This window comes from Globicephala melas, chromosome 14 (assembly GCF_963455315.2).
Source record: "Globicephala melas chromosome 14, mGloMel1.2, whole genome shotgun sequence".
NCBI classification, from domain to species: domain Eukaryota; kingdom Metazoa; phylum Chordata; class Mammalia; order Artiodactyla; family Delphinidae; genus Globicephala; species Globicephala melas.
The window spans coordinates 20,324,647-20,335,502 of NC_083327.1; positions in this window are offsets into that span (position 1 = coordinate 20,324,647).

A 10,856-nucleotide genomic window follows, 5' to 3' on the forward strand; every position below is an offset into this window, starting at 1 on the left:
GCTCAAGACTGATTTCAGCAAGAAGGGTTCTAGGAGGTTGGTAGGACAATGGACTGGCGTCTCCTCTCTCCTTTTGACCTTTTGTAACGGAGAAGAACAAAAATCTGACCCCATGTTGGATCTGTTTCTTTTACTTCAACCTTTGTTTTCCGTTGCTTTTGTTACTATAATCACCAAAAGGATACTGTCTATAGCTATAAGCATACATAATGGCATGCCTTGGGGAACGCTGCCACTCTGCCTGAATGTTAAACTAAAGTGCCTTTGTTCAGCTCACAGGGAAACATCCTGACCCTGCCCACCTGAGATCACACAACGGCTTAGGCCAAAATGGCTTCTCTTATGTCAAGAAAGCCATTCCTGGTTCTCTTTCTCTGGGGACTCCATAACTTACCTGCTTACACGATTGAAACAGGAGGGAAGGGGGCGGGGCACCACCCTTAAAAGAATGACCTAGGGCTTCCCTGGTGGCGCAGTGGTTGAGAGTCTGCCTGCCGATGCAGGGGACACGGGTTCGTGCCCTGGTCTGGGAAGATCCCACATGCCGCGGAGCGGCTAGGCCCGTGAGCCATGGCCACTGAGCCTGCGCGTCCGGAGCCTGTGCTCCGCAGTGGGAGAGGCCACAACAGTGAGAGGCCCGCATACCGCAAAAAAAAAAAATAAAAAAGAATGACTTAGTTTGAGGACACAACATAAACTGATTAGAACCAAGTAGGTGCAAGATGGCAGACGGATGAGTCGACTTCCACTAGACCTTGAGCCTCAGTATATGTTCATTGTAACACATCAGCAAGCTAAATGACACACCCACAGGAGCCATGACAGTTCCAAGTCTGACCATAAGGTCAAAGAGTGGGTGGTGACCCAATTTCTCGAAATCCCCACCCCTTTCCCAAAATAGTTGGAATACTCCTCCCACTTAGTAGCCTGTGAAATTACCCAGCCCTGTAAAAACTGGCAACCCCATACCCTGGGGCTGCTCTTGCCTTCTGAGATGGCCCACACTCTGTCTGTGGAGTGTGTTTCTCTCTAAATAAATCCACTTCTTACCTATCACTTTGTCTCTCACTGAATTCTTTCTGCGATGAGACATCAAGAACCTGAGCTTCATTAAGTCCTGAGACCAGGTGTGTGATCTCAGTTAAAAGAACATGGGTTCAAGTCCCAGTGTGTGGGTTCAAGTCCCAGTCGGAGTTACACGGTTTCAGGATGACAAGGCCAATAGCCACCTTTACTAGGCAAACTCCTGAAAGCATGTCGTGGTACAGAGGAGGTGTCAGGAACATCTTTGCATAGCGGTATGACACAGTGAAGTACATACCAGCTATGCTAAATGCATGGATTTTTCCTAATGACGTTTTGTCATTTACATACTGAATTCTTTTTCAACATAACCACCTTTGTAAATGTTTCATATGATTAGTTGATTTGTTTTATAAAACATAATTTGATCTTTCTGATAGCAAAGTATGATTATCACAAACATTATGCTGTAATCAGAAGAACCGCTGAGGTATGTAAAATGCTTGCTTTTTCAAGTAGCTTTTGCTTCATATAATTCCAAATATAATTCCAAAGATATATTACGTGATTTTAAGTTTTGAAGCAATACAAGAGTATTTCCAATGAAAAGTAAGTCTTCCTCCTACCCCAAAATCCTCACTCCCATTCTCAAAGGTATCCATTTTTAACAATTTCTTAATGTTTCCAGAAATTATCTGTGTATATAAACACATTTTCTGGGGTTTTGCTATATACAAACAAACATACACATTGTTTAGTGTCCTACCTTCCTTTTTCTTTTTAAATCTAACAGTGTATCTTGGCGGTTTTTTCCATATCCATATATTATGCAGATCTAGCCATACTTTTAAAATAGTACAGTAGCAGGAGTAGCCACACTGAAGCGGATGACAGGAGCCATAAGAATCTGTAGCTGGTCACGATGGGAAGCAAAGGAGGGTTCGTCCCGCTTGGGCTCCTGTTCATCCTGGCTGTCCTCTGCCATGTAGGTCACAGCCTGGAGTGCTACAGCTGTATTAACCCAGCTAATGGCTGCACTACGGTCGTCAGTTGTTCACATAATCAAGATACTTGTTTCATCGTTAAAGCCATGCCACCAAAAACTTACTACCAGTGTTGGATGTTTGACCGCTGCAGTTTCGAAGCCATTGCAAAAGCCTTAGGGGAGAAGGAACTTCAGTACCGCTGCTGCCAGGAGAACCTGTGTAACAAAAGTGATGGGACGAGTATATCAGGGAAAACAGCTCTGCTGGGCATCCTGCTGCTGGTGGCAGTCTGGCGCTTTTGTCTCTAAATCTACACCAGGAGGGCTTCTCCTAAATCTCCTGTTTCTATATATGCCTTATTTCCTGTGCGGCTGCATTCCAAAGGCTTTATATTTTCCAACTGGATCCTGTTGGGAAAGACTAAAACTAGCTTGAGCAACTCAGATAAGAGAGAGGAACTCAGAGAGATGCTGAAGACCAGTCCTATTAGCAGAGAAGACCTGTGTGAGGGAAAAAGTTTGAGAGAAGCGCATGTGATTTGAGGAAGGTTGCATGCTTCTTACTCTGAGCTCGAGCAGATTCTCCGCGATCCTCAGCTATTTCCCTCTGCTTCCTTGGATGTAGTTAATGTGATCAGTACTTTTTTGGGAGACTGGGGCAGGGGGCTCCTTTTCAACAGTCTCTCTCGCAAGGCATGCTTTTTTCTCGCTTTTCATGGCCCCTGTATTGCCAGGTAGGCATGATGCATGTTCCAGGTGTGGGCTTGTCAGGGACAGAGATTCTTAACGACTGTTGTATTCTCAGTTAGAAGGTGTCTGGCTGGGAAGGAGGTAAGCTTTCCAGATGGCAGGGCACGGAAGCACAAGGTTTGCCTTTAGAGAGGTGCCAGAGGCTGAAATCTGACTTTTCCTCTGTCCTTAAATTTTGTATTGGCTTTGCTGTCTTCCGCAAGAAAAACTCAGTAGCATAAATTAATGGTGTGTTAAACCTGTCCCTCCCACTCCCCGCCTTTTTTATTGGAATGGTAGGCTGTCTTAGCTTTGTCACACACAGTTAAAAACTAAACATTTGAATATTCTATGTTACATGTGACTTGCAGTTATTAAGTGTGCTTATTTTATTTTATTATTTTTTAACATCTTTATTGGGGTATAATTGCTTTACAATGGTGTGTTAGTTTCTGCTTTATAACAAAGTGAATCAGTTATACATATACATATGTTCCCATATCTCTTCCCTCTTGCGTCTCCCTCCCTCCCACCCTCTCTATCCCACCCCTCCAGGCGGTCACAAAGCACCGAGCTGATATCCCTGTGCTATGCTTATTTTAAATGCTACTGGTAAAACTCTTCATATGTGTACGTATAATGCATGAATGGAACAGAAGGAGCCTTTGGGGTTGTGATTTGAGATTTCCAAATGACATCATGAACAGTAACAGGTCTGCGGGGATGTGTTTTACCTGCCGACATCCAGCCTGTTGGCTCCTAGCTGAGTCAGCACAGATAGTGTAAAGTACACTTGCAAGGGCCATTAGCATGCTGAGGCTTTCAGAAGCGCTACCAGTTTCCTAAAAATGATATACCTTTTCAGGAGGGCAAAGGTTTGCCTTTTTCTTGTGGATACTGGTGAATAATTTAAGATCCAGTAGACTTAATGCCATTTGTATGCTTACAATCTTGGCTGTATTTGACAGCATAGCCCGCCTTTTGCTGATGAAAGTGGAATTTCTTGATTAACATTAAAAAAAAAAAACTTGATTATGTGATCTGTTGGACAAACCAGAATGAATCTCATCAAATACAAAAAAAAAGAAAAAAAAAGTACAAAGTATTATGAATCATTAATTACTTAACCAGCCCTCTATTAATGATTATTTGGATTATATCCAGGTTTTTCCTACTATTACAAACAGTGCTCTAATTATCATCCTTGTTCTGGTTACATGTACAATTATACTTCTAGGATACGCTTTTAGAAGTAGAATTGCTGGATCAGATTATGAATATTTTAAACTTGTATAGAGATTATTCAAGCCCTCTTCTCCACACCCCCCAAAACTGATGTCATGAAATAAGTTAATTTTTGTGAAACAGGTGAAATAGATTATCTTATTTTCATTTGCATTTATATAATTCTGAGCAAAGTTGGACATCACTTCATAAATTATAGGTCATTTATGGATTATTTGTCCATAACTGCCTCTTCAAAAATATTTCTCAAGTTGTTAATTTTATCTTTAATTTTAAGCTTAACTTTTGACTCTTTTATATTTTTTACCATACAATAATTCTTAGGTAGTCAAATATATCTATCTTTAACTTTTTGACTTGTTGGTTTTATGTCATGCCAATGATACTAAAAAGAAGTATTTGTATTTTATTCTAGGGTGTATACAGCTTTATTTATTTTCAATTTAGATCTTTAATTCATCTGTAATTTATCTGGGGTTGATGAGTGAAGTAGAAATCCAGCCTCTTTTTAAATCTAAACGACAAGCCAGTTATAATACCAGGTAGGGACTAATCAATCCTTTTTGTCTCGACTAATCTGAAATGCTCCTAAATTCCTAAATATTTTGTGGTCTAGTTTTGGGTTCTCTATTATGATTCATATTAATAAAAAAATGTTCAACAAATGATAATAAATGTTTTAAATTTGTTAAGATCATTAAGTATTAGATTTAATTATTTAGTGTCTATCAAGTGTATCAATCAAAGTGCATCACCAAAGAGAAATTATTGAGGTATAGTTGATTTACAATGCTGTGTTAGTTTCAGGTGTACAGCAAAGTGATTCAGTTTTATATATATATATATATATATTCTTTTTCATATTCTTTTTCATTATAGGTTATTACAAGATATTGAATATAGTTTCCTGTGTTATACAGTACATCCTTGTGGTTTATCTATTTTTTATATAGTAGTTTGTATCTGTTAATCCCAAACTCCAAATTTATCCCTCCCCCCGCCACTTTCCCCTGTGGGAACCATAGGTTTGTTTTCTGTCTCTGAGTCTGTTTCTGCACAATACTGTAAAGCAACCATACTTCAATTTTTAAAAAATGATTACCACAGTGAATTTAGTTAACATCAAAAAAGAGAGAGAAATTAGACATAAATCATATCCTTAAATTGCTAACACTCTGGTCACTATAAATAGAAGTATTGGGATTTTCCCTCAACATTCTTTTTGACTCGTCATGAGATTACTAAAACGGAACTCGGATTTCCTAACCTCCACTCGACTCTTTAATGTTGTGTAGCTCTGTTTCTTGTAGTCTGTCCCGTGTTCCATCTAAATCAGATTTATCAGGCTGTTTGTTTAAAGACAGATTCTTGGGTCCCATCTGGGACCTACTGGATCAAAACCACTGTCAGCTGAGCTGAGAAATTTGCATTTTACATACCAAAGCTTACAAACCATGAGTGTGCAGCATTGTTTAGTAAGCCAGCAATGTAGTTAAGGAAGCAATATGGTGTGGTGTCATCTTCAGCTGCCCCTGCAGCACAACTAAATTGAAAATGGTAAAGTCATTTGTTCAGCTCTGTGAGGCTCTACTTCCCACAAACAGCTGGAACCCCCAGCACCAGGAATCTGAGATAAAGATAGCCCAAAGCACCGAACAACTATCCCGTGGTCACAGACACAAATGCAGGCAGCAGTTTCTCGGTTGAGATAAGGTTTTTAATCAGCAGCAGCAGGTAAGATGACTGACAGCTTGAAAGAACAACCTGAGACGTGATGTCTAACACACGTGGCGGCAGCTAACTCACCCCAGAAGTGATGGACAAGAAGCAGGCCGACTTGACACAGGCAAATCCACCAAGAATATTCTCTACTATTTCGGTCAAAGCAGCGTGGCCTAATCAGTAATGCAAACATCCTGTTTCCCAGGCTAACAACCTCTGTCCCTGGAACCCTCAGAGGGTTAGAGATAAAGAAACTGCTGCTCCAATTATGCATAATCTTCCTCTAGTCTGAAATGTCAACAGAGAAGGCAAATAACGCTGCAGAGAAAAGGAGGAAAATCTCACAGGGGAAAAGTAATTTGTTTAACGTTTTCCCATTTCCTTTTGTTTTGCACATGTCTCCTCCCACATCCATTTCAGAAAGCTTTCAGTTATGGGCTATCAATGAAAGGAGAAATCGGTTTTGTGCAAAAATCAAAAAAGAAGCAATTGTATTGACAGAGTGGTTTGTTTAGATTTATAGTGCAGTAGGAGAGAGAAAAATGAAGCCCAAACGACTTCCTACCCTAATTTTGCAGAAGTCTTAGGAGCCATTAGATGTGATATGGGTTTGCCTAAAGCATCTCTATCCTAAAGGGCTTGGCTATTTTGCTGTGAGAGGTAAGGGTGCTACATTCAGAAAACTGTATTTTCCCTCTGTGTCTGTATAAATGGCCATGTGCAGGTTTAGAGACAGTGAAGAAATTGGTGGGAGGGAATCACAGCCGCTTTTATTAAGGAAAAAGGATTTCCTTTGCACGATGCTTTCAATGTGGCTCAGAGGAGCCCCAGGAATCCTTCAAGAAGGAGAAGCCAGCAGTGCCGGCTGTCCTGGTCCAAAATCTTGGCTGCAGTTCAACGGCAAGTATGTTTAAGGGGCAAGAGGGAGACCTTGTCACAAACATTATCCTGACGCCCTCTCACCACATACCCAGCCATTCCCCACCCCCGAGCTCTAGCTGAACTGGAGGGTGGAAGGATTCTGTCTCAGCTCAGCGTCTAAATACTGCCTAAGCCTCACCTGGGCCGATTGAGTCCCAGTCGCTGTGCAGATGGTGGGAGACTGCCCCTCACCACCGATCCTAACTCTCCAGCCTGGAGAGGCAGCATGAATCAGCCACTACCCACCAGCCCTTCCCCACACCCACCTATTTCCTATACTCACACCTCCAGGAAAAATGTGCTGTCTGGGATTCGGGGGCCAAAGGGGAATAGGGTGTCAGGGCTCCCCCCAGTTCATTTCTCTCTATGCCTGAGCAGATTCCATAGGGAGTTGTTTTAACTTGCATCACTCTGTAAAACATTAAAGCTGGGTTTCAGGGGAAAAAAGGAGAAAGAGAAAGAAGAGGAAGAGTGGGATATAAAGAATTTGTATATACCTGAAAATTGCCAGATGAACAGACCACCATAAAATATTGCATGACGGTAGAGATGGCGGAAACCAGCACAGAGGGTGATGTCTAAAGTTCAGAGAACTGAGACAACACAATCGTTATTGAGTATGTGGCCCCCTCTCCCTACCCCCCAAATACTGTATTTTTTTTTTTAGTTAATTTTGTTTTGAAAATTGTCTATATCCTTTGAGATAGAGACATTCTGGATGGGGTCCCAGAAATAGGGTTGGAAGCTCTGGTCTCGGCACAAAGCATTCAAAACTCATCCTCTCTCATAGTTTCACTTGAAATCTCTGTTCCAGAACTGACCTCTCCCCTGACCTTCACGCCAGTGTCTTGGTTCAGTGCGCTAATTATCTGTGTAACCAATTACCCCAAACTTTGCAGCTTGAAACAACAAACATTTCTTACCTCACAGAGTTTCTGAGGGTCAGAAATCTGCAAACATCTTAGTTGGGTGGATCTGAATGGAGATCTCTCCTGAGATTGCAGCCAAGCTCTCAGATGGGGCAGCAGTCATCTCAAAGCTCAATTAGGGCAGAGAACCCATTTCCAAACTCACTCACTTGGTTGCTGCCAAGCCCCGGTTCCTCACTACCTTTTGTTCAGACAGGATAGTTATCACACGGGCCTCTCCATAGGACTGCTAACAGCATAACAACGTGATAGGGGGTGGGAATGAGGGGAAGCGGGGAGGGAGAGGAGGCACCCAAAACATCCACTGGAACCCTTATTCATTATTAGTGGGAACACCAATGGTATTATCACTTTAGAAAACAGTTTGTTGGTTTCTTGTAACATTAAATATATATTTATGTTGCGATCCAGCCATCTCTCTCTGAGGTATTTATCCAAGAGAAGTTAAAACTTATGTCCATGCAAAGACCTGCAGGTGAAAGTTTATAATACCTTTCAGCATAATAGCCAAAAGCTAAAAATATCAATAATTCAATTGTTCTTCAAAGTATGATACTTCCATACATAGGAATGCTATTCAGCAATAAAAGGAAACAAACTGGGCTTCCCTGGTGGCGCAGTGGTTGAGAATCCACCTGCCAGTGCAGGGGACACGGTTCGATCCCTGGTCCAGGTAGATCCCACATGCTGCAGAACAACTAAGCCCGTGCGCCACAACTACTGAGCCTGTGATCTAGAGCTCATGAGCTACAACTACTGAGCCTGCATGATGCAACTACTGAAGCCCATGTGCCTAGAGCCCGTGCTCCACAGCAAGAGAAGCCACCACAGTAAGAAGCCACACACCGCAATGAAGAGCAGCCCCGGCTCGCCACAACTAGAGAAAGCCCACGTGCAGCAATGAGGACCCAACACAGCGAAAAATAAATAAATAAAATAAATTAATTTAAAAAACAAAAGAAACAAACTACTGATACCTGCAACACAGGAGTGAATCTCAAAAATCATCATGCTAAGTAAGGAAGTCAGGCACCGAAGGCTATACACGATATGATTCCATCTGTATCATTCTGGAAAAGGCAAAACTATAGGGACAGAGATCGGATAAGAGTTTTGGAAATGGGGTGAGGGGTTTGACTCCAAAGAGACACAGAGAAAATTCTCTGAGTGTAGTGGTGGTTACATGACTGTAGACTTCTGTTGATACTTATACCATACAACTGGAAAGGATGGATTTTTACTGTATGTCAGTTATACATCACTAAACCTGACTTTAAAAAAATAATAAAAATAGGGACTTCCCTGGCCGTCCAATGGTTGAGACTCTGCGCTTCCACTGCAGGGGGCACGGGTTCAATCCCTGGTCAGGGAACTAAGATCCCACAAGCCACAGGGTGTGGCCAAAAATAAGTAAATAAATAAGGTGGGAAGGGCAAGGGTAAATGCATGGAAGTATGACAGCATGGTGCACACAAGAAGGAGACAGTTCACTATTACAAGGGCATAACATTCAAAGCAAGGAGTGCAAGTAACAGAGTCCTGAGCTTTTCCCTTATGTGTCCAGCTTTCACCTCAGACTCAATATATCCAACACCAAAGCCCCCATCCCTCTGTCCTGGAAAAGTACCATCTTGCCTGTTGAGGATGTCATTTTCCTAGTCACTGAAACTCCAAAAAACTCTCAACTTCTCCCTTTACCTGTCCTATCAAATCCATGCTACTCTCTTGCAATGCCGTGGTTTTTGTGCTTTTGGTGGTGGCAGCAGTGGTACAATGATGACAGTCAGGGTTTTCCACTTCTCTCATGTACCATTTTTTTCTTACCCCACTGCTCTCATAATAGTTCAGGCCTCTAGTTCTTCTCACCAGGACTGGAACATGGCGCCCCACGAACGAGTCTTTGTGCATCTGGTCACCCACCTTTTTGCCAGATGAGTCTTCTGAAAATACCAACCTCATCCCACCACGTCCTAATCAAAAATCAATTCAAGGTCCTTGTCAATGAAAAGACTCTCTCCCCTTGATCCTAATTTACTTTTCAAGTTTATTCCTCAATCCACCCAGGTCAACAACCTGCTTCAGAGCCAGCCAACTTGAGTTCATTTCCACCTGTGTGCATTTTTGTCAGGACAGATCTTACAGTTCTGACTGAGTTGCCCTCTCCTGCCCTCTCCATATATTTAAGTCCTCCTCTTTCCCCATGACTCTGCACAAGTCCTATCTCCCCACTCTCCCCTCTCGCGCTCGGCAGGATGCTTCAAGTCACGCTTGCTTCCTTTTCTGAACTCTGCAACAATGATTGTTCCCGCCTATCAGGAGGTTTAGTGGTTTTATTGATAACGGTGTTTCTACAGCCCTTGGAAGATTTCAAAGCACCTTCCTTTTCATCATCCAGTTTGAGGTCTTCTCAACAAATCTGGGAGATTATTCTTATTTCAAAGATAAAAAATCTGAGGCTTTATAATGCATGGTGATTTGCCTTCAGGTCACACAGCTAAGAAGAAGATTTTCAATACATTTTTTATATAAATTTATTTATTTTATTTATTTATTTTTGGCTGCGTTGGGTCTTCGTTGCTGTGTGCAGGCTTTCTCTAGTTGCGGTGAGCAAGGGCTACTCTTCTTTGCAGTGTGCGAGCTTCTCATTGCGGTGGCTTCTCTTGTTGTGGAGCACAGGCTCTAGGCACTCGGGCTTCAGTAGCTGTGGTGCGCGGGCTTCAGTAGTTGTGGCTTGAGGGCTCTAGAGTGCAGGCTCAGTAGTTGTGGTGCACGGGATTAGTTGCTCCATGGCATGTGGGATCTTCCTGGACCAGGTCTCGAACACGTGTCCCCTGTATTGGCATGTGGATTCTTAACCACTGTGCCACCAGGGAAGCCCCTCAACACATTTTTTGAAGGAACAAATGAAGACAGAGCCAGGAAATTGACATAGCAATCAATTAGAAGAGGCAAGACTGTTTTTAATGGAGAAGAAAGTATTTAAGGTCAGAAAAAGACTATGTCGAGTCAGAATTCGACCATGATTATATTCATACAGACCACACTGACTGTTTGGCTTTTGTGAGACTGGTAAGATGCAGTAAAGGGCAGAACTTAATCTAAACAGTTCAACAGATGAATTTTTAATAAGCTTAAAACTGGAAAACAGTACCCTCAGCAAGCATGTATTTCTGCTTTTGTGACTGTTGGAGCTGGCTGTGTGGGAGGGTTAACTGCTGTGTAAAATGTGGAATTAAAATTAAAAAGCTCTGATGTATATTTTTAGAGAACAGAAACAATTAAAATAAAATGTAACTCCAAAT